We start from the raw sequence: 24183 nt of genomic DNA, 5'->3' as shown, positions 1-24183 counted from the left end.
TTTTTTTTTTTTTAGGTGAGCTGACTCCTTTCAGTATTTCCTATAGTGTAGGCCTTGTAGGAGAGAATTCTCTCAATTTTTGTATGTCTGGAAAGGTCTTTATTCCTCCTTCATATCTAAAGGAGAAGTTAAATGGATACATTATTTTAGGCTGGTAGTTCCTTTCACTATATATTTTGAATATTTGATTCCTCTTCTTTCTGGCTTATAAGGTTTGTGCTGAGAAGTCTGATGGTAACCTAATGGGTTTTCCTTTATAAGTTATTGTTTTCTTCTCCTTGGCTGCCCTGAGAATTGTCTCTGTCATTGATTTTTTGATAATTTCAATATAGTGTGTTTTGGTGAAGACCTTTTTGGGTTGAGATAACAGTGTTCTGTTGACTTCTTGAATTCTAAGCTCCAGTTCATTCTTTAGATTTGGGAAATTCTTATCCACTATTTATCCGAAAATGCTTTCTAGTCCTTGCTCCTTTTCCTCACCTTTGAGAATGTCCATTTTTATGTTTCCTCTCCTGATGGTGTCAACTAGTTCTTGAATTTCTCTTTTATTATTTTTCATTCTTTAGTTTCTCTCTTCTTCCTACTGACTTATTTCTAAATTTCTGCCTTCTATATTACTGATCCTTTCCTCCATTTGGTTGACTCTATTTCCAAAGCTTGCTATTTAATTTTTCAACTCTTGCAGTGTGTGTGTGTGTGTGTGTGTGTGTGTGTGTGTGTGTGTTTATCTCCAGAAGATCTATTCTGTTCTTACTGATGATTTCAATCTCCTTGCTAAAGAAATTCTACTCATCTAGTTGTTTTTTAAGTTCCTGAAATTATTGATATGATTCATTTCAGATCTCGCTGAGTTTTTTCAGAAGTACCATCCTGAATTCTCTGTCATTTAAGTTGCATATTTCTGTCTATAAGCTTATTTTTCTGGAGATTTTTCTCTTTCTTTCTGAGATTCTTTGTCACCTTGGTTGTTCATGGACTATTGGGTGTTCGTTGAACTATTTTTCTGCCTGGGCATTAATGAAAGTATGTTCTGCTTTTTTTTCACGATTTATCATATAAAGGTCTCTCTTTAGCTTGCTGCAAAGAAGGTGCCTTTCTTTTGGTTTCTAGTAGATGATGTCTAAGCCTCTTGGATCCCTGCTTTATATAAAGTCTTAATAATGTTTTTTTTTTCCTTGTAGATGTTTAATCATGCTCAATACTCTCAGTCTCAGTCCCTTTCAGTGTTAGCAACAGTTTTGGTAGCGTTTGCTCAGATTCCCCTGGGGCTCCACAGTGTTGGGTCTTGGAATGTATGGGGCAAGGGGCCCTCTGGGTTGGGTATTGGAGGCTGTGGCTGTCTCAGTTTTGCACCTGTGTTGGGTAATAATCAACTGTTGTTTCTCTGCTGTCCTGCTTCTCTACTTTCTGCACTGATGACTGGGCCCTGCCACCGGCCGCATGGAGCTCACAGCACTCCAAGGCAGGGCTGTTCAGGGAACTTGTCATACTTTCTCCCCTCTTGCTCTTCCTACAGGGAGCTCTGGCAGCTGTGAGAGACAGGTTTTTTTTATTTCTCTCAGTTTACCTCTTGACACCCAGGGTTCTGATCTGTGGTAGTTCTTATGCACAGATCCCATGCTCAGACTTGCTGGTGTGCAGTTTGGGTGTTTTTTGTTGAGTTTTAGATGTTCAGCGTATAGTTGTTTCAAGGGGAGAGGTATAGGGGCATCTCTCACTCCACAATGTTTCTCCAAACTGTTATAATTCTTAAAATAAATGAAAATAAATGACAATGTTAAAATGCAAAGTTTTCATGAATTAAAGTTCCATGTTTAACCAGTAGATTTAGTCAGTTAGTGAAACATCAATTTGAGAAACTAAACTTTTTATAAATTTAATTTTTATATGTGTAAAAGGAGTTAGACAAAGTTTCTTGTTTAGATTCAGCTGGCACACAATAAAAATAGAACTCAGGAATTTTTATTTTTCAGCCCACTGATTCAGTCACATTGCTGAGGAAGAAATAGTTTTATGTGGTAAAACTACTTTAAATATAGCAGTAAGTCAATCTAAAAGCAACTTATAGATTCCTTTATTTGTCTGACAAATTCAGCTATCGACATTATAACATTTCTGAGTAATACAAGACTGTTTGTTTATTCTATCATGTCAATCTTGCTCACAAATTTTAAATTGTTCCAAAGTTCAATTCTTATGTAAGGTTTTAAATGAAGGGAGAGAATATTGATATATGCCAAATCCTTCAAAGTGATTTTGTTTTAATTTACCATTTCAATTTTTACCCTACATCACAATTACAACTTTCTTCTCCCCAAATTCCACCACTACTCATTTAACAAACTCATTTTATGACTTAGCAAACATGTGTGTTGTACCTGGTATATTTTTGCCCCTAATTTTGCCTCTATAAAACTCTAGGTGCAACTCAAGTATGTCTCTGCCAAGTAGCTTCTAATCATTTCTACAAACTGTTCTTTTAATGAAGGGTATACATATGTATGTGCGTATATGTATATATACATACATATACATACATACATACACACATATATAATCAGTATCTTATCTACTTCTGAGAAATCCATATCCTACCTGCTTCAGTGATTTGAATATGATTTTCTATATTTAATAAACCTTTGTCAATGGTGATTAGACTATTAGTTGACACCTAATAGAATGAGCCAATGACAGTATCCTCTACCTTCCATTACAGTTGACTGGTTTAGGTTTTAACATCAGACTGAAAATAGACCAATCATAACCTTTCCCTGTAATTACCATTGAAGCTGGAAAGGTCAGTCTCTTCCAACTGGTGAAACTGATCTGTAAAGCATCATCATGCCAATGCTGTAGACCATAGCATTTCAGGTGATAATTATTGTTTCCTTGAAGTTTTTCTGTGTGCCTTATGGTTTTTTTTGGTGAAAAAATTTACTTAAAACACACACACACACACACACACACACACACACAAAACTAATTAAATTGGAAAACAAAGGACATTCAAAAATTGTTTTTTTTTTTTTTTTTTAAGAATTTTTGCATAACAACAATGAAGACTCATAGGCTAACTTCCTCGGAAGTTCTTCTCAGTAATCTACACCCTCTGGAGTGAGATCAGTTCATTTTCAATTCCCCAACTCTATACTTAAGATGAGCAAGTGGGTCCTAGAGCAAATAAAGTCTTAAATATTACTCGAGGCAAAAATGATGAAACTGAAGTTGCTCTACTTAGGGCACATCATGAGAAAGCAGAGTTCTTTGGTAAAGCCAATAATGCTGTGAAAATAAAAGGCAGTAGGAAAAGAAGAAAGCCAAATATGAGACAGATCAACTTTATAGAAGAAGCCATAGTTATGAGTCTACAGGAGCATAGCGAGCTGTTGAAAGCAGGATATTGTGGAGATCACACATTCACAGTAGCAGCAGGAGTCAGAGCTTACTAAATGGCATGTGACAACAAAATTCTATACTTACCTTTTGTAAATTCTTTAATCTATCTGTCCCCATATTTCTTTATCTGTAAAATGGGGATTATAATAGTATTTGCTTCTCACAGAGTTGCTTTGAGAATTAAAAGAGAATATGTGTGAAGAGCTTCATGCAGAGACAATAAAACCTCAGTAGATGTTAGCTGTTATTTTCATAGGAGAAGCCCTCTTAACCTACTGTTACATAACTCCCTATGAAAGTGCTGTAATTTCTCTATAAAAAATACTCATTTACATCCAATTCGTACTAAAAATTAAGGTTAGTTGTTTACTCTTTGGTAGACCTATATGCTTCAACTCTCATAAAATAGATTTTTCCTTTCCCAAAGCCAGTTTTATTTGTTCTCAATTGCATTCCTTCTAAGTGTACTTTTTAGTTTAATTTTGTAATTAATCAAATATTATAAAAACCATTGACATATGACTATTGATATTTGGGGCTGGATAATTCCATGTTGTAGGTGCTGTCGTGCATAAAATATTTAGCAGTGTCTTTGGCCTCTACCAACTCGATGCCAGTAGCAATAAAACATGTCTTCAGACATTTTTATTGAAATGTTCTCTAGAGGCTAAATAGTCTCTGGTTGAGAAACACTTTTGTAAATAAAGCGCGGCCTAATTTTTCTAATTGAAAAATAAATTCCATTAACAATTTTAATTGGCATGAATACAAGTTTAAAGAATAGTCTTGGCAGTATCCATTATTTTTCATCAATTTCTTTTGGTATCAACAATTAAATTCTAACCCGACTTTCTTAGAGGTTCACAGATTGGGTCTCCTGCGAAATATGTGTTGTCCACTAATATTATTTTTATTTTTTATAATATGAGAATTTCTTCTGGATACTGGCCAAAGGAAGGTTAGGAAAGTAACTAATCTTAATTCGTGAAGTATTATGTGTTCATGTTTATATGTCCATGTAAGCATAACACTGTAGATATTATTGTGGGAATTTAGGAAAGATTACATTAGTTAGACCCCATTCACAACACAGGGAGAGGCTCAACATTTTGAAAAGGTTTTTGTGAATAATGAGATAGAGTCAGTTTATTATGTAAATAACCGAGACTAAAATTAGTAAACCTATAAGTAGTACCAATGATTTTGTGGTAAATATTCTTCTTCTGAATAGCTATTTGGCAAAACAACAGATATCTCATTTTCCTCATTGTGCTGGATCCTATGTGAAGAAAGAATTCTATAGAGACCAATGTAATCAATTTTCCCATTTTTCATATTTACCATTGACATTTGGTTGTTGAAGAGTTAAATTAGCTACCATGAAAAAGTAAATTTGAAAGAAATAAAATAGGATTGAGATAAAATAAAATTCCTACCTGCATTCTCACTCAAAAATATTTCTTGTATATTTTAGCCCTAAAATTAATCCTGAAAATTATATGCATTTTAATGTAATGTTCGGAATCTTTTCTTGACTACTACTACTCCCCATATGAGTTTGGTATGAGTTTAGAATGTCATTCATACTCAATAGAAGATTATATCTTGCTTGCACCAAAAACAAATAGGACACATTCACTTACAGGGTGAGCAATGTAAATATATATTTTATTTCAAAAATCTTCAGAATCTCAATTCTTAAATGTTATCTAATATAGACACCAGGATTTTTTAAAAGTTTGTCCTGAGTCAAAATACTTAGATTTACTGAGACAATGAATTTAGTTACTAAATACAATGTCTGTATCATCAAAAGCTATAAATCTTATAAATCTCTAACAGACCCCTTAACTCTAAGTGATTTAACTGAGATCTAGGTGACTCCTAAGTAATAGAAAGAAAAATATGTTAACAAGAAAATCCAGAATGTTAGATAAGGAGCAAAACACACATACATGTTCTAGTAAAAAAAAGTAATTTTTTTAGCAACAATTTTTCAAATAGATGTAAGAATACTCTTCCTAAAGCAGGACTCAGTGCCTGAGTATGGAAAATCGGACCTGATGTTTTAAGGGTTATGAGTTATAGACAGTCAGATTCTGTTAACTAAAGTTACCCTCAAGGGTGAGATTTCTAGTTGCATCTTTCCTAAAATTATTCAAATTGCTGCCATATATAAAGTGGTACAAGAATCCATAAGATCTCCCTGCTTTTGAAAGTGAACACTTCAGTAGCAAAATCAGATTGGTTTTGAGAGCAAAGCAAAGAAAAAATTCTCTCTGGGCCCTGGTTTCATTTCTTAAAAAAGGAACCCATTTGATTATAGTGATAATAAACAACAAACACATAAATTAGAGAGCAGCTCAAATCCGACTTAAGAGAAAAAACTTCAAATAAATACAGCTAATTTTTAAACATTATTCTTTAAAAAGTACCACAGAAACTTAATAATTTATTATTTTTTTGGTTTGTTTCACAAGATGGTAATATTTTCTGGAACTATTTGAATAGGAGTGAAAATATACTTTAGGTTTTTTTATGTAACCTAATATAAAATAGGGTGACTAGCTTAACATACCCAAGTTGCAGCAAAGTTATAAATAGGGCATATATTTAAACAATCTATCCCAAAGAGTCATGGCAAAGTATGCTACCTTTAATCTTGAAAAGTTCTTTCTGTTTAAGTGTGAGCCATGAGCATGCAGTAGGTGGGGAAGCTCATATATTAAATATAAAGTACTGCTTGTCAGGTTTCTTTAATTAGATACAATCACTTTATAGAATTCATGACCATAAATGTTGCTAAATTTTTTTTCACGATATTTCTTCTTTAGTTGCTTTTAACAAAAATGCAGCCTTCAGAATGACTTGGGAATGAATGCAAATGGCTTCTTACGATCCTGTTATCACCTCTGATGTTTTTAGATGTATGAAAAGGAGCTGTTATAAGATGTATCCCTTTCCCAATCATGAAAGTTACTTTTTTTCATCAAGTATTGGGTAATAGGTTATTTCTTTGAATGTATACCTCTACATCCTTTTCTGATCTCTATACCTGCCAAATAATATATTTTTTTAAGTTGTTTGCCTATAATTGCTAATATAATAATCGATATCACTAAAAATCTGCAGACTTTAGAACATGTTAGTAGTGGTATTTTATTAACACACACAAACTTAAAATGAATTTAAAAGTTACATTTATCCCTCCATGTTCTAGAACTTCAGACAGTCAAAACTTAAAAGGACAGGTAATCACAATGTTTTAATAATATATAAACATAATATATAAAGATATGGTTTCTCGGTAAATTAAGTATATTCTCTAAATATTACTTTAATCCACATGGATGCTTATTATTCTCTATATTTCAAATGATGACTCTTCTATCATTTTTACTATATTTTTCCTTCCTCAATCCCATGTCTTTATACCCATAACCCCTGATAAAATATCAAAAATATGAAACAAGATCAATTCTTTGAAAGATACAATCTGCCAAAACTCATAAAGAGAAATAGACAATCTGGTTAGGCCTATATTTATCAGAGAATCAATATTAATAACCTTCTGAAACAGAAAACAGCAGTCTCAGAAGGGTTCCACTGGTAAATTCTACCAAATATTTAAAAAGAAATATTCTAATTTTCTACATTTTTTTTACAGAAGATGGAAGCTGAAGGAATATTAGAAGAAAAATACAGACCAATATTTTTTATGAACGTAGATGCAAAAATCCTCAACAAAATATTAGTAAACTAAATCAAACAATACATAAAAAGAGTTATACACCATGACTAAGTGGGATTTATCCTTTTTTTTTTTTTTAACGTTATACTGGAAGTGCTAGCTAATGCAATAAGACAAATGAAAGGTGTATAGATGGGGAAGGAAGAAATAAAACTCTCTTTGTTCACAGATGTCATGATTATCCAGGTAGAAAACATGAAAGAATTAACAATACAACAACTCCTAGAACTAATAAACAATTATAAAAAGTTTTCAGGACAAAAGTTAATGTACAAAACCAAAGACTTTTCTGTATACTGGGAATGAACAACTGGAATTTGAAATTAAAGACACGATATCATTCCAACCAATACATGAAAAGATACTCATCATCACTAATCATCAGGGAAATGCAAATAAAAATCACAATGAGATAGCACCTCACATCTGTTAGAATGACTACCATCAAAAAGACAAGAAATTACAAGTGTTTGCAAAGATGTGGATAAAAGGGAACTGTGCACTGTCGGTGGGAGTATAAATCAGTGTTGCCACTATGAAAAATAGTATGGAGATTTCTAAAAAAACAACAAAAAAAGAACTATCATTTAATGTAGCACTCTCACTTCTAGGAATATATCTAAAGGAAATAAAAATATGATATCAAAAATATTTATGTACACCTCTTTTAATTACAGCATTCTTCACAATAGCCAAAATATGAAGACAACCTAAGTGTCCATCAGCAGATGAATAGATAAAGGAGATGGATAATGAAGATATATGTAATGGAATAGTATTCGATCATGAGAAAGAAGGAAATACTGCCATTTTTTTTGTGTCGACATTGATGGATGTTGAGGGCATTATACTAAATGAAGTAAGTCAGACTAAAGAAAACAAATACTGCATGATATCACTCATATGTGAAATCTAAAAAAGCCAAACTTGTTGAACAGAGTGTAAAATGGTGGTTACCAGGAGCTAGGGGAAACAGAAAATGGGGAAATATTGGTCAAAGAGTACAAAAATTCAGTTAGAAGATGAATAAATTCTGGGGATTTCTTACAGAGTATTGTGATTATAGTTAATAACACTATTATTATATACTTGAATGTTACTAAGAGAGTAGATGTTACATGTTTTTATTATAAGATAGAAATAGATAATTATGTGATATGTTAGAAGTATTAGCTAATGCTATGGCGGTAATCATTTTATAATATATAAATGTATCAAATAACATGTACACATTAAACTTATATAATGCTATATGTCAATTATACAGCAATAAAGCTAGAAAAAATTCCACAATATAATTTACATTAGCATTCCCTAAAATAAATATGCATCAAACAAAATGTGTATAAGATCTATATGTAAAAAACTACAAAATTTGGATGGATAAAATAAAATAATTAGATAAATGGAGATCTTTTCCATGTTCATAGGTAGAAAGACTCAATATTGTCAAGATGTCAATTCTTCCCAACTTGATTTATAGATTCAGTGCAGTCCCAATCAAAATCTCAATGTTATTTTATGGATATTGACAAACTGATTTTAAAGTTCATACAGAGAGGAAATGTCTCAGCCAAAAACAATGTTAAGGAGGAAGAACAAAGTTGGAAGAATGAAACTATTCAACTTCAAGACTTAATTCAAAGCTAGAATTCTCAGGATAGCATGATGTTGGCGAAAGAATAGACAAATAGATCAATGAAACAAAATAGGAAGCCCAGACATAAACCCATATAAATATAGTCAACTGATCTTTGATATAGGAGCAAAAGCAATACAATGAAGTGAAGATGGTCAATAAATGGTGCTGAAACAACCAGACATCTGCATGCAAAAAAAAAAAAAAAAACAAACTATACACAGACCATCCACTCTTCACAAAAATTACCTCAAAATGGATCATAAACCTAAATGTAACATGAAAACTATAAAACTCGAAGGATGACTGTTAAACTCTCTATGATGACTTTGCTATTATTCAGATTACAAAAAATAAAAACAAAAAACCAGAAAGCATTTAGTCAATGGCCTATAAGATGGTTATCGAAATTAGAATTTCAGTTCCTCAGCATTCTCACAGGTCGAACACATAAACTATCAATTAGAAAGTGGCTCCTGCTCAGCATATTGACAAATTATCATAAGTGCATTTAGAAAAGCACAGTAAACAAATTAGTTATATTATCTAGTTAGGATTCTGTTTTAAATGATGTACAAAAGTAGAGCAAATGTTTAAAATATTAGATACCTTTTTAAATTTTGGCGATTTGTTTTCCAACTCTTCAGAATTTGAATTACGTAAAATGAACATTTCGTTTTCTTTAACATTTTTTCTAGTTTTGTTCATTTCTCTATGACACACTATTATTTGTATGATTTGAATGAGATGAATGTAACTGCAAGGTTACAGATGTTATTATAAACAGAAATGGCCATAATAATTATCTGTAATTACTTGCCCTCTGGCATGGACTGATGTTGAATCTGATTATACAGTGTTTTCCCTCTAACATTGTGTGAACAATTTCATACATGATGTCAGATCACTGAATTCACAATAACTGAATTACAGAATAAATATTAATTGTTGTGTGTATTTTATATGTTGTGCTGCTGGTAGTTCAATAGATAATGATACCCTACAAAGCAGAATTCAGAAAGGGGTCTAACCTGCTCCAAAGCTTTCACTTTTTAAATTACTTTAATGACTTACTTTGAGGTTCAAAGTCACATGTCAGAGTGCATCTGTGTCCTTCTCATTCTGATAAGAAATTATTTAACATTTTGGAAAATGACCTCTATGTAATCACAATCAGAATATATAAGAACTTTTTAATGAGAAAAAAATAAAAATGCGTTTCTATTTGAGTCATCATCCCCCACCCCCTTCTTCTTCTAATAAGCCATTAAATAACCTGCAATTTCTGAAGATAAAGTTTAACTCAATTTGCTCACTGCATTTGTCTTCAGATATTGCTTGGAATAGCATGAACAGGGCAATCAACTACTCAAGGCTATGGCCTACTATCTAACATGGTATTAATAAAATAGATATCACATTGTACATATGAAATATGATTCCAAGGGTAAACTCAATTTTATTTTCTTTAGAAGATCACATTTTAAAGAAGTATATTGAAGATGGAATATAGTATTGCAACATAAATTGAGGTATGAAAAATGATCGAAAGCAAAAAGAAATCTAGGTAAGACGGACAGTTAGAGTGAAAGGTAGTAAAGACATCTGTATGTGGCCTTCTTTCCTCTGCATCATATGTAGTATCTATAAGACTTTATTGACTTTGAAAGTTATGTGGATTATTTATTAGTAAGTAGAAGATGAACATGTTTTGTTATTTATCAAATACAAATAAGATTTATTATAAAAGATTTTATAATGTAATCCATTATAAGCAGAGTGCTTACCACTTAGCAATGTTTCATAAATGTGTATCAACAATAACTAAATGTCTTGGTTTCTATAATACTTTCTGAGTTAGCAGGTATTTTAAAAAGTGCTCTAAAGAGGGCAATTTTCACTTCAAATGTCATATGGAATTATAGGTGAAAAAGACCAGGTGAATTGGAAATGGGTCAGTGATGACTCAGCTGCAAGATTATTTTTATCATATTCCATTAGTGAGAACAGGTAACATAGCTATACCTAAAATTTTGGGGGAGAGGTACTATAAAATATGGTCCATTTTTCATAGGAAATTTGGTACTAAAAATAAAGGAGTAAGTTTTAGTTGACATTACTTTGGGCTACTTGAGGTCATGTGACCAAGGGATCAGGGATTAGAATAATTATTTGCATTAGTTTAGTAGTCACTAAAAATTATAACAGAGGTAGTAGCACTGGAGAAAGAGACAGTGGTTTAAGAGCTAATGTAAGTGAAATGAATGACCCGGGAAGTGGTAGATGAGTAATACAAAAAGGATGTAGTAGATGTATAGTTAGGGTCTGATGACATGATAATCAAAAGTAGATGTTTTGGGGAGTTGAGAGTGAGAATTATTTGGAAATAAATATGAGGAACAATAAAGACACATACTCACCCTTAAAGCCTGGTAGTGTGAGGACCATGGGAGAGAAAATAGCCACCATCTAAGGGAGCTGCAGGGAAGTGATGTCTTTAGGGAAGATTTGGGTTTTCTTTTGAATAAGAAAGTTAAGGGAGAGTCCCCCCACCCCCTCCCACACATACAAAAAAATTTTTTGCTATAAATGATTTTTTAGTTATAGATTTTGCTGTTGATTAATCTGGAATGTCAGAGTGCACAGAGGAATTTCAGGAGATGAGAGGGTTGAAAAGAGACAACATGTAGAGCTGTGTATATAGGGATGAAGGTCTCAAGAGATGAAGGACAACTGGAAACTGTGCGGTTCTTGCCATGTTTGACATGAACAGATATTAATCCTAATGATTCTAATGACCCACAGTGGTGAGGGGTCTGTGGGTATCAGGGAACAGGAGACTACTCTGACTCTTGCTGACAGAGGCATAGCATCCTTCAAAGGGCCAGTCATTTTCAGTGATTTGGCCCTCTCTTAACCACTGCAGAAGAAGCCCTGTTGAGTGTGTCCCTTGCAGTAGTGCCTGAATTTCCTATTGAATTCTGATGGATGCCTTTTAGCTTGCAAAGGGGTGGACTCACTCTGACCACAAGGGCTCCTTTTGATTTAAGTCTTTTTCTTTTCTTCTCACTCGAATTCTGTCTAATTAGGCTTTTATGCTTAATGCATTACTAAAAAGCTCTTGTCAAAGCCTCAAGTAACTGCCACATTGCTAAATCTAGCAGGCAAGCCTCAGCCCTCATCTTAACTGATCAGACTCCAGCATTTGACAAATTGATTCTTCCTTCTTTCTTGAAGCATTTTCTTCCTCTGGCTTCATGAGCACCACATGTGACCATTTTTTCTTCATTTCTCTCTCTCTCTCTCTCTCTCTCTCTCTCTCTCTCTTTCTTTTTCTTTCTTTAAGTCTCCTTATATGCATGCTATTTTTCTCCCTGACCTCTAAATATTAGGAGTTCTGAGATGTCAGTCCTTGGACCTCTTTCTTTCTCTATTTAAATTCACTGTCTAAGTAATCTCATGCAGAGTAATGGATTTAAATACCAGCTATAATCTCTAGTCCAAGTATTTCCCCCCACTCAAGATGCCTTTGCCTAATGATTTACTAGACATCTCTACTAGATACTGTAATAAAACATTCACACTTAATATTTCCAAAGAACAAGCATGATTTTCTCAAAAATCTGCTTTCCTTGCAGCAAGTCCTGTTTCAGTTACCATGGCCCCAAATTTTGGATTCATCTTTAACTTCTCCCTCTCTTTCACTCATATCTGATGTTAAGAAAGCATATCCAGGATTTGACCCATTTTATGATTTCACCTTTAACAATCACAGCCAAGCCACAACCATCTGTTTGAATTATTGCTATAGATTTTTATCTTGTATCATTAATATTTTAAAAACATTAGTCAGATTATTTTACTCTTATGCAAAAAACAAACAAACAAACAAACAAAAAACAAAAAAAACAAAGTCCTTACAGTGGATGCAAAGACCTAAATGGACCTTGAATATTTCTCTTTATCAACCCTAGCATTCTTCTTGATTGCTCTGTTCCTAGCCATATTAGCCTTCTTTTGTTTCTCAAACACAACAATTCAGAGTCATTGATTCCCCATCTCAGGAAACACTTTCTTAAGTACACCTGGCTTGCACTATCACTTTCATTAGGATTCTCCTCAAAAATCACTTTATTAATGAGGTTTACTTTACCAACTTTATGAAAAGAGGAGTCTCAACTACATGGCTTCTTTATTATCATATGTTTTTATTTTTCTTCCTAGATATCACCACGTGACCTATTCATATAATTGCATACAAGCATAGCTCTCTTACTAGAATATAATCTACACAACTTTCTACTTTTGTTCAATGATGTTACTCTATGTTCTATAGTAATACTTGGCAGTTGGCACTCAATAATCTTTTTTATGAATGGGAACATCAAGCCTGTTGAAGTATACCAAGGATGATGTAGATAGATCAAGATAGGAAACAAAATTGGTAGATTGTATCATCTACAAGGTAAGGCCATGTTTCCAAGGCTTGTGATTTCAATATTCATTAACTTAAATTTCATTGCCCTATTTATTTATAGTAAGATTTCATTCAAAAGATCTGTGAGTATTATCAGCCTTGGAATTTAGAAGGGAATGCAAGTGGAGAAACTGCCTCCCACTATATCTCTCTAAAGATCATTTGTGAGGAAAGATGGCTAAGTTATTTAAAATTAAGCTTTTTATGTGCTGGTTCATTATAGATTTGGTGGTATGAAGATAAAATATTTAGCATCTGATGATTTCTCTCAGATTGAGGAATGAGAAGATATTATGAAATAATATTAGTAAATGGAACATCAAGTTTACTAGATAAATATTGTACAATTCCTGCAAATCTTGAGTGCGCATTTGAAGTTTTTGGTCATTAAGAGTTAAAACCTGAGCTTGGTTGGGCGATTTCTCTCTGGCATGTTTCATGGGTATAGGCATGAAGGTGAGAGGCTTGGGTTTCTCTAGGGGTAGAGTTTTAACTGGTAAGTACCATGGACAAGGGAAGAGTAAGGAAGCTGAAATTCTTTGCAGAAAAGTGATTATGTAATGGACCATGGTATCAGAGACAGAAAAAGAGAAAATAAAAATGGAGAAAGTTAGTATGCAGTGAAAATGTGAACTCAAATCTGTCTCCAAGACCCATGATTTTTTAAACATAAACCATGGTTTCAGAAAAAATATCTACTGGCAATTATGTTTTAATCCTTCACAAAATAATTTAAAATGCATTTTTATAAATATGAATAATAATTAAAAAACATCGCTTGCCAAGTTTGTGATATAGCTATCTTATCTTCATTCCTAAGCTCTGGATATGCAAGATAAGTAAACATGTTCTCAATCATTAATGAGCTCATAAGCCTAATAGGAAAGACAGACATGTAAAGGAATTTTTTAAAATATTAAGCATCTTATAAGAATATGATTGAATGCAGAGAAAGGAGAATGACAATAATACATCCTTTGATCAAAAGTCAGCATTACATATACATAGTTCTGTTAAATGAATTTGTGGTTTAGTAAGGGTATGCATGAAGAAAGCTTGCAAATATTTATGATTCATTTATTTGATTCAGGAAAGATTGGGCACAGTTTAAAAGCACTGACATTTAAAGCCTGAAAAACCCTGTAATCAACTTTAATGTCTGCCTAGTCTGCCCTTCCAATGTTTTATAGATGTGGAAATTTCTGACTTCCAGAAAGTATAAAAGACTTTTAGAGCATGTAAATATTTTCCAGTCTCTCTTTTTTTTGCACCTCTACTCAAATCTAAAGGAAACAATACAAAGGTGATTACTTGAAATTTTTTGCTGATTTCAGAGATCATTTCCCACTAAATACTGGAGTATACTCTGTGTCCACATGTCATTATTACAGATAATCACTGCTAGGGATTAAATAAAATAATGTATAAAATAGTCTTTGCACAGAGCCAGGTAAAACAAAGTGGTAAATACATGTCAGCTATACAGCTACATATTATTGACATCTTTTAAGTACTGTTTTTTAGGTTTCAGGTTCTTTTCAAGTGTGTTTCTTCCTCTACTTATTTACTCTCTGCTCTCCTAGGGTGATTTTATACACTTGTATAAATTTAATTAATGTATCTGCTAACAGTTCCCAAATGTATATTTCAAGCATAAAAACAAATATAAGTCTCAGAAGGTGCACATAGACTTGATATAGACAGCGGGGGTTTGTTAACAGATAGATAGAATGTAAAAAAAATGATTATCTTAGCTTGGGCTGCTATAATAAAATAACATAGACTATGTAGCTGCAACAGCAGTCATTTATTTTACACTGTTTTGGAGGTTGGAAAGTACCAGATCAGGGTGCCAACGTGACTGCATTCTGATGAGAACTCTTCTGGCTTGCAAACAGTGGCCTTCTTTCTGTGTCGTCATGTGATAAAGAAGAAATTCTGGTGTTTCTTCCCTTTCATATAAGAACTATAAACCCATCACAGAGACTCCACCTTCATGACCTTATCTAAACCTAATTACCTCCCTAAGTCCCTACTTCTTCATACCATCATATAGAGGGGTAGTGCTTCAACATATGAATTTTAAGGGGACACAAACCTTTATTCCTTAGTAGTCATAGTAGATCAAAAACTTGATGTTTTGTCATTGGGACATGTATGTAGAAATAGCTAGTAACCACATCTTTAATAAAACTACAAAAATTTCTATGTGACCTCCTGATCTATTGCTTTCTACTTGAGCAAATGACTCTACTGTCTACCTAGCCACTCATCCTGGAAAATAAGGTTATCTTTTATTCTTCTATTTCTGTCATCTAACACAGGATCTTAGCTAATCAATCATAAACTATCTACCCAAAATATATCTAGAATACATCTACTTCTTTCTCTCCTCAGTACTACTACCTTGATCCAATTCACACTGACTCCCTCTCTTACAGTACTCTCATCAATATCAGATTAATCATTCTCTAAAAGATTGTAGCCTTCAAAAGATTATGGGTCATATTTAGCATATATTCCCCAAATTACTAACATTTTATGGGTAAACCTTTTAATCCCCTCCCTATTACTCTTTCTAATTCACTTCATACGAGATGATAGAGGAAAATGCAAGAATAAACACTTCCGTCCATTTTTTATTTCTCACTTTTTCCATTAAATAAATCATTCCTAATATGTTTAGAATCAGAATCTGACAGCTATTGGGTCTCATTATTAGTCGATCGTTCACTATGGTTTAAAGTGAGCAAAAGGCTTCATTCATTTTTTCTTTGACCTCCTGACTTAAATTGGTAGGATGGCTAAGATTCTACTCTACTGTCTCTCTCTCTAAGCCTATGCTGACCTGGATATAATTGTGACTTAAAAGCAGTTGGAGGCTCAGTGATGCCAGTTGCTAAAGGGCCGGTCTGTTGGTATGAAAGATGACTGCATAGGATTGGCCTCTCCTACAATGCATTCTGAGAATGGTCACATGTCTAGGTGTGGCTCCTAGGGGGCTGTTGCTGTCACAACCCATTAAGTACACATCCTATGACTCAGCATCTTTCTCCCTATGTAGGTGGTAGGACACACAATTATCTCACCTCAAATAATGTTAAAACAGATAATAGCCTTAGTGTCAAGGCTATTTGGTCTTATTTAAAAATATGTGAAACTCTTTGTTAGAAAATCTATTCCTTGGAGCTGCTTCATAGTGCCTCATGCTCTTCAAACACCTTTTCAAGTCATCTCAAGGCCACAAAATCTGAACCTTTCCTGCTTTTCCTCACAGAAAGTAAGTATATTTGGCCATGAGTTCTACATTCATAGACTGTACATTACACAAACTCCAATGAACCAAAAAATTGCAACTAGAGAAAGATGGAGGCAATTTATATTGCAGTCAGAATAACAACACTACAGTTTTATTAATGGTTGGTTAGAAGAATGTATAGTAATATTATTATGTACTCAAAAAGTCAATAGCCCAGAGAGAATTGAAGAGTTTAAGAAAATATCAATAGAAATGTGGAAAGATTACTTATTGGAGAAGTGTGTCAGCAACCTTGATCATTATTTAGCTGTAAGTTTGATTTGTAGTCTTTGAGATTGAAATCTTTATTGCATTTTTAAAGTATCAGTAGCTTATATTTGTTGGATCGAGTTCTTTGAGTTTCAACATCTTCTTCCACAAACACACACACATATCTCAGGGTAATTATTAGTCTTTTTTCAAATAATTAGTCCAGAGATATAAAAAAATTAAGATTAAGAATTTTTTGCATGTTCCTATCTTAATAATAACAGCCAGTACAACTCTAGAATATGCCAGAAATTTTGTACACATTATTTCTAAATCTTATTAAAGCCCTACAAGCTAAGTGTGTAGGCAATAGAATATTATAAGGTATTACGATATGTTTTTTTCTTATATTTCCCCTTACCACTCTCACCTCCAACCCATTCCATATGAACAAATGATCAGACTTGCATTTGTTTTGAATGAGTTTTGGGACAATATGAAATACAGAAGGCAGCTGTGAATCTTCCTAACCCCACAGATATAAGATTGGGACATAGACAAAGTATCTTGACCATAAATATAAAGGGGAACTATTTCACTAAAATTAGAGTTTTCTCAGTCTTGTGTGAAGGGGGATGATAAGAATAAACTTTTGGGGTCTCAGAGTACAGGGCACATGTCCCTACTTTTGAGCAGAGAAGCCAGAGAACTAGCAATATTTCTGGAGGAGAAATGGCTACAAAACTTATTCGGGAAAGTGGAATCACTGGGAACCTCAAAGGAGATCTCAGAACCCTAGAGAGACTTGGTCTCAATAGAGAGCTTCTCAGTCCTCAAGCTCATGCTCATGAAAGGAAGGATGGAAACTGTCAGGGTAGATGACTCTAGGACCATATGGCACCTGGCTTGGAACCGTATAGGGTTTTAAAATAAGGACATAGATTCTGAGGGAAGGATTAGAAATACCCTCTCCCTAGAGGACTTTGAATAAATAGGACTGGGCCAATTCAGTATGGTAGCTCTTTCTTGACTTTGTTTCTTGCAATAACTAAGAAAAGTTATTAAAAATGCAAGTGGTGTTTAAAGAATATATTTAACTGAATTAAACAATGGTAGTAATTTAGAGATCTAAAATTGCTTTATTCTTATATCGCAGTACCCTCTGGCTAGCATGTATTTGTTTTTCAGGTGATATAATCTGAATCCTGATCTGAATCAAACTCTCATCTAATTGAAAGCATGGTGTAGTCAGACATTGTAAAGAAATGTAATTTTTCAGGATTCCTTCCTGTCATGAATTTAGTGAATAAAGTTTGTTTTGCATTTTAAGAAATGCAATCGCAGCAGCCAAAACTCATTATAATGCATCTTAAAGCATGTTATGTTTGCCTATAAATTTTCATTCTAATGTATTTCTATTGTTATAATTTTTGCTTACAAAGATTTTTGTGTCACTTTATTTAATTGAAATCAAATGATATTATTTACCTTTTAGTGATTCAGGAAAAAAAATTGCATTTGTAAGCTACTATTATTCAAATTGAATTTTTTAATAGAATGCTAGAAGTCTTTAGTGCAGAACATTTCATATATAAATTTGAAACAAATGCTAAAACTGTGACTTCTACTCCACAAGACCAATAATGGAGATGATATGGTAGCTGAGATTGTAATTGGTTATGTGTAAGGCACTGTTGAGTCATCAAATAACACACGATCCCAACAAATTAACCTGAAAGTGAAAGGAGAAATGTTTGATATCTACAGACATCATCATTGCTTTGTATATTATGTTTACTAAAATAACTGAGTGAATACTAAGACAATAATATCTCATAATGGTCTGTATTCTTAGCAACATTTTATGATTACTTTTGGATTTTTAAGAATATTAGCATGTATATTTGGGAAAGTAATTGAGAAAACCACCCACAAATTGAACCCAATTGTGGAGGAGGTACTTGTTCATGATTGAACCTATGAGTTACTTATATGTGTAAAATACTTGAAATTATTTCTAATCTAATACTAATGTCTGATGCCATTCTGAAATTGCAGAGTATCTGGGGAGTTTGGTAAATATTTATGTATGTGAATTCTCAGCTGGATGATTATGGTTTTTTGGGGTCTTTATGTTCAAGTAGTGACTCTGGATCTGATGTTAGAAGGTTCCTGCAAAATCCAACAAAACTGAGGAAATAACTGAAATATATGTTCTTTATGTTGTTCCTAATTTCTTAACCCTCTGATTAGAAAAATATTTTGAATCTAAATGAATGTTGCTTTTTGTTCTAGTGTGTCTTGTTAGATTACAAAATGACCACAAACGTTTCTAATCCATACGTGTACAACATTTTGCTATGTGATTTTGCTGCTTGTTCCATTTGAATCCAAATCCAGCCAATTGACTTACTTAAGCCAATGAGACATTTGCAAACGTAATGCAAGCAGAGGCCCCTTGTCATTAACCCTCATTGGTAGTGGGAACCCTTCTCCCACTATGTGATCAAAGAGAACGAGAGGCAACATGGAAAGATGCCAATGAATGAAGCCATTTTAGTTCATTTAGCCCAGTCAACAGGCCAAAACCAAAAGAATCTTTGGATGAACCCAAAGAATGTGAGAAATAATATGTCTGTGTTATTTTAAGCCTCTGTGTTTTGTTTTGGTGTATTATGCATCAAAAGTGGATAGGATTTATAGTTCAAGAGGAAGTAAAGTACTATAATAATGAAGTATGAATACTTTATGTCTCATTTGTAAGCCTATCTGTCTGACCTTGTGCTTCGATCCTTAGTTATTTTAGATTCCTCAAGACTTAAACTCAGAAGAAAAGTTCAAAACCCCTTAATTCCTTTGCTTTTATCATTATGATTGTAGTCTCTAATTCTGATTTGTTAGGTTAACTTTTTACTTGCTTTTAGTAGCTGCCTACATTGTATTGAAAACAATACTTTTCTTTGACAGTCATTTCTTAGAACACTTTCTGTGCCTGTGGGTGTATTAATTAAGGCTTTTTTTCCAAACTATAGTGCCATGTCCCTTCACGCAGTAAGTGCTTTATAGGTCTGCTTGGCTCCTGAACTTGAGTCTACTTAGGTGTTCTTCAAGCTCTTTCTAGTCTGCTATATTTTGGCCCTCTGCCCTTTTCTCTTTGTGCCTTGGACACTACCTTGAATTTTTTGGCTCAGACATCTGGCTTACAATGTAATTTGAGTAAATATATCTTTGAGAGAAGCATTTTTGTTACCTGGACCTACATAAAACCAGACTGAACAATAGACTATGTTATGATTTCAAGTATATCCAAAGTTAATGCTTTCTAAGTAGATTGTTGTTGTGCCCAATTTTTTATCATTAAATTCACTCTGTGGAACAAAATTTCCTTGGTTTTAAGCATTTGCCAATTTTGTATTAGAAAGAACCACTCATTATATTCCTAGCAAATGGAAAGCACTAGAAAAAGGAATGCTTTGAAAGAGAGGGACAGGAATGCTTTGAAAAGGAGAGGGGGAGGGGTGCAGATACGGAGATCATGAAATATTCTTTAAGTAAAACAATATGATTGAGTAATTATAAGCACAGATTTGGAATCACAGAGACCAGGGTTCAAATATTAGCTTCACTATTTACCTTTCATTATTATTGTTTTTTAATTAGGAAGCTAGTAAACAGTTCAAAAGTTGTTTTGAGGCTCACTTGAGATGTGAGTAAAGCACTTACAATAGCTTCTTGGAGCTAGTAGGGCCTCAACCTGGATGCAGGTGTCTGTGCTTCATGTCAGTGGGTGAGGGTATGAGAAAAAGGCTTAGGGGATTTCTTGGATAGGAGAAAAAAAAGTGAAGCAGAAGTAAGAAAGAACAAGATTAAAAACAAAATTTGCTCTTTTATGGTTTTATCTATATCGAACCTATTTCTAATGTATAAAAGATCCTGACTCTTGGGAAATAAACAAGGCAACATAAATTGAAGTGTGCAAATTTTTACCTTGTCATAAGAAAAAATAAAATTCTTTACTATAAAACAAGTCTTGAAATAATTTACTAAGGGAGATTCTAAAGTCTTTATGTGTGTGTGTGTGTGTGTGTGTGTGTGTGTTTGTATGCAAGTATGTATGCATGTATATATGTATTAGTCTTTAATGAACAAATAATGTTTGTTCACTTGTTGATCTGTTTCAAAGCAAGTCGATATTTCAGGTTACCACTTGGCATCTTTCTGGTTTATAAAAATATATGGATTTAGGTAGAATAAGGGAACTCAATATTATCTGTGACGAGGCATTGCCTGTGAAAGATCAACCTTCCTCCCTTAACCCCAAAAGTTTAGAAGAAGACTAATTGAACATATTCAGACATGCATTAAAGGCATACCATAGTGGTTCAATATAGAAACACCATATAGACAGATTTAAATATTGCTTTTCTCAGTCCAAATGTTTACCTTTATATGTGTGTTATCTACAGGTTTGCACATGTCGATTTTAGTACCTTGATTTCTATTCAATATTTTTTACTACATCATTTTCTTTGTCTTTTGAAATGTAAAAATGGAGATGTTTCTATTAAAAAATTTACAGAATTATTTTAGGTCAAAACCATGAATATCAGATCAATTGGAGATTTTAATTTGCTTCTTAATGCTTTCTGTATTTCCCAAATAAATATTTATTACTTTAATAATCAGGAAAATTAGATATGACATCTTAGAAGTTTAAGAACAAAAATTATAAATAGTTATCTAAAATCATATAGTAAATCAAATGAGAATTTGGGAACTGTAATTAAACTTTAAAAGTATGTGCTTATTTTAAAACCAATGTTCTTGACTTTCTTGTGGAAAAAAAATCTTGATAAAAATATATCTTAAATATAACAATACAGCAAAAAAATAGTGGTATTTATCATTCTGTACTAAGACTACAGGTGATACTGCTCTTCATTCATTATGATTTTCTGATATAATTATTTAAAATTTTATTAGAAATAAACTAAAATATATGTCAAAAGATTATAAGCTAATAAACTTTAAAAGGTTTGTGAAAACACTACTTTATATCACATTATTTTTTAACTTAAAAAAATAGCATTTGAGCTTCTAAATCCTATCTGAACTTTTTAAAAAACTGTGTTATATTTTGTAAGGGAAGGCAGTAATGATTAACAAAAGCAAAGCAGCTTTACATATATGAGAAGATATAATGTATAATCTTCAATTATATAAGATAAAATTCTATACACATTGTATGTATATGTGTGTCGGGATTAGGCAGTGTTAGAACTTCATCTAGATGTGTGATATGACATTGTCCAAGTGAGTAGATGAAGTTGGGCTGGTGATGGTCTATAATTTATAGCAATAGTATGTAGTAGTGAAGAAGTGACCTTGGATTGTTACTTAATATCTCTGAAGATAAAAATAAAATAATACATATTTCATAAGCTTCTCTTAAAGATCAAGAGACCTAGTTATAAAATACTCAGCAGTGTGGCTCAATTATGATAAACAACACATTATAGCTAATTACTGCATTTGTATAGATTTGAGAACCAATAAGTATCATTTAGATATTGACACAAATAATTAAAGAAGTTGAAGACCAAATGTGTTTTTTAAATTAAATATAACTTCTAGAAGAATTAAAAATAGAATGAAATGTCTATACCTTGTTTAAAAACCAATAGTACAGAATAATATAATTTATATAGGAAAAGTAATATAATTAAACATGAAATTCTCAAAACTCTATAAAATTATAAGAGAATAAAGCTTAAACATAGCAATCATGGCAGTCAATGTGAGTTAAACTATCCTATTAAAGATGGGGCTATTGAGATGGTATCAGAAATTAAGATTCTATATATGTTTTATAGAAAAGATCTATATGAAATAAAAAAAAATCATAAACCCATCAGGCTTCTAATTATAAAACATATATTATTTGAACTGAAATAAAGAAGAGAAATAACATTGGATGGAATAAAATTTAAGGCCAAAGCATTAAAAAGCAATATCTTCATCTTGTGTATGTCCATTTTATCAGTGCTATTAGCCAGAACACCAATGAATGGCCTTTTTATACAATGTGGATGTGGACTGAGTTTCCTCAGGAGCTCCAAAGGCAAACATCCTGAGTGAAAGAGCTGGGTAAAAACCAAACTGCCTTTTATGACATAGTCTTGGAAAGTAGGGTCATTTATCCAGTGTTGCATTTGTGAAGGCTCTTAAAACATCCCTCTTACATGTGAAGGAAGGGGAGATTGCACTTACCTCTTGATGAAGGAGTGACAAAGTCCTGGAAGAGCATGCAGAACCAGAAGTATTGCTTGGGCCATTTTGGGAAACGACAATGTGCCATAGTCTCACCATCTGGCAATAAAAATTCACAATCTTCAGAGAAGCAAAATATACTATTCACTTCTGCAAGAACCCCCCAATAGCTCATTCCATTATGGCATCAGGCTGTATTAAAATTGAATGTTATCAACTAATTGATGTTTAAGAATAGTTGCTTAGAAACAAATGGATTCAACTCAGAAACTATTTGAAACAATAAGAACAGTAAAATAGAAAGTTAAAATATGCAAAAATCAATAATACTCTATAGCAATAGCAAGTTTGAAATTGAGGTAAACAAATTTTCTCTATAACGGCATATAAAAACAGTATTTAAGGTATATTAATATTGCCTAAAATAGATTGTTTTTTAACAATATTAATGAGCACTAGATTATTATTTGCAAAATATAATGACAGAGAAGTTTATTATCTTTAATATATGATAAGCTCCTAAAATGAAATAAGAATATACCTAAAGGGAAAAGAGCAAAGGACATGAAAAGGCACTGAGAAAAGAGAAATAAATGTTGTATCTACATTGCTGATCTGCCTCCCCTGTTTATTCTTGTTGTCTCCATTAATATGGTTTCTTAAAGAGTTATGTTCTTACACACCTCCTTATCTAAACAATTTTACAACTGGTAATTAATTCTAAGGAAATAATATAAGTTCTTAGGAACCTAAGTCATATATGCAAGAAAGCTCTTAATTTGTATTAGAACTGAAAAAATCATTTTTAAATGACTTACAACTGGGTATTAATTAATTTAGATTAATACAGTTAAGAAAAAATGTTTTAAGTATGCATGTTTACCAGCTTTAAGCAAAAAAAAAAATAGATAACAGTATTTTGAAATAAATTCAATTATTTTAACATTTACATATGCATTTATATATAATGTTTATGTATTTTATGGAATATTTATATAGTATACTTATGATGCAATTATTTGGGTACTTTAGATTTATATAATTATGTATGTATATTTTTATAGAATTTATAGAACATAATTTAAGAGAAAAATATCTAAATGATATATCCAAATGTTTTGGTATTTATGTCTGGTGGTGTT

The sequence above is a fragment of the Rousettus aegyptiacus genome, unplaced genomic scaffold (assembly GCF_014176215.1).
Source record: "Rousettus aegyptiacus isolate mRouAeg1 unplaced genomic scaffold, mRouAeg1.p scaffold_m13_p_11, whole genome shotgun sequence".
Taxonomy (NCBI): domain Eukaryota; kingdom Metazoa; phylum Chordata; class Mammalia; order Chiroptera; family Pteropodidae; genus Rousettus; species Rousettus aegyptiacus.
Note: the sequence above shows the minus strand (reverse complement) of the source record.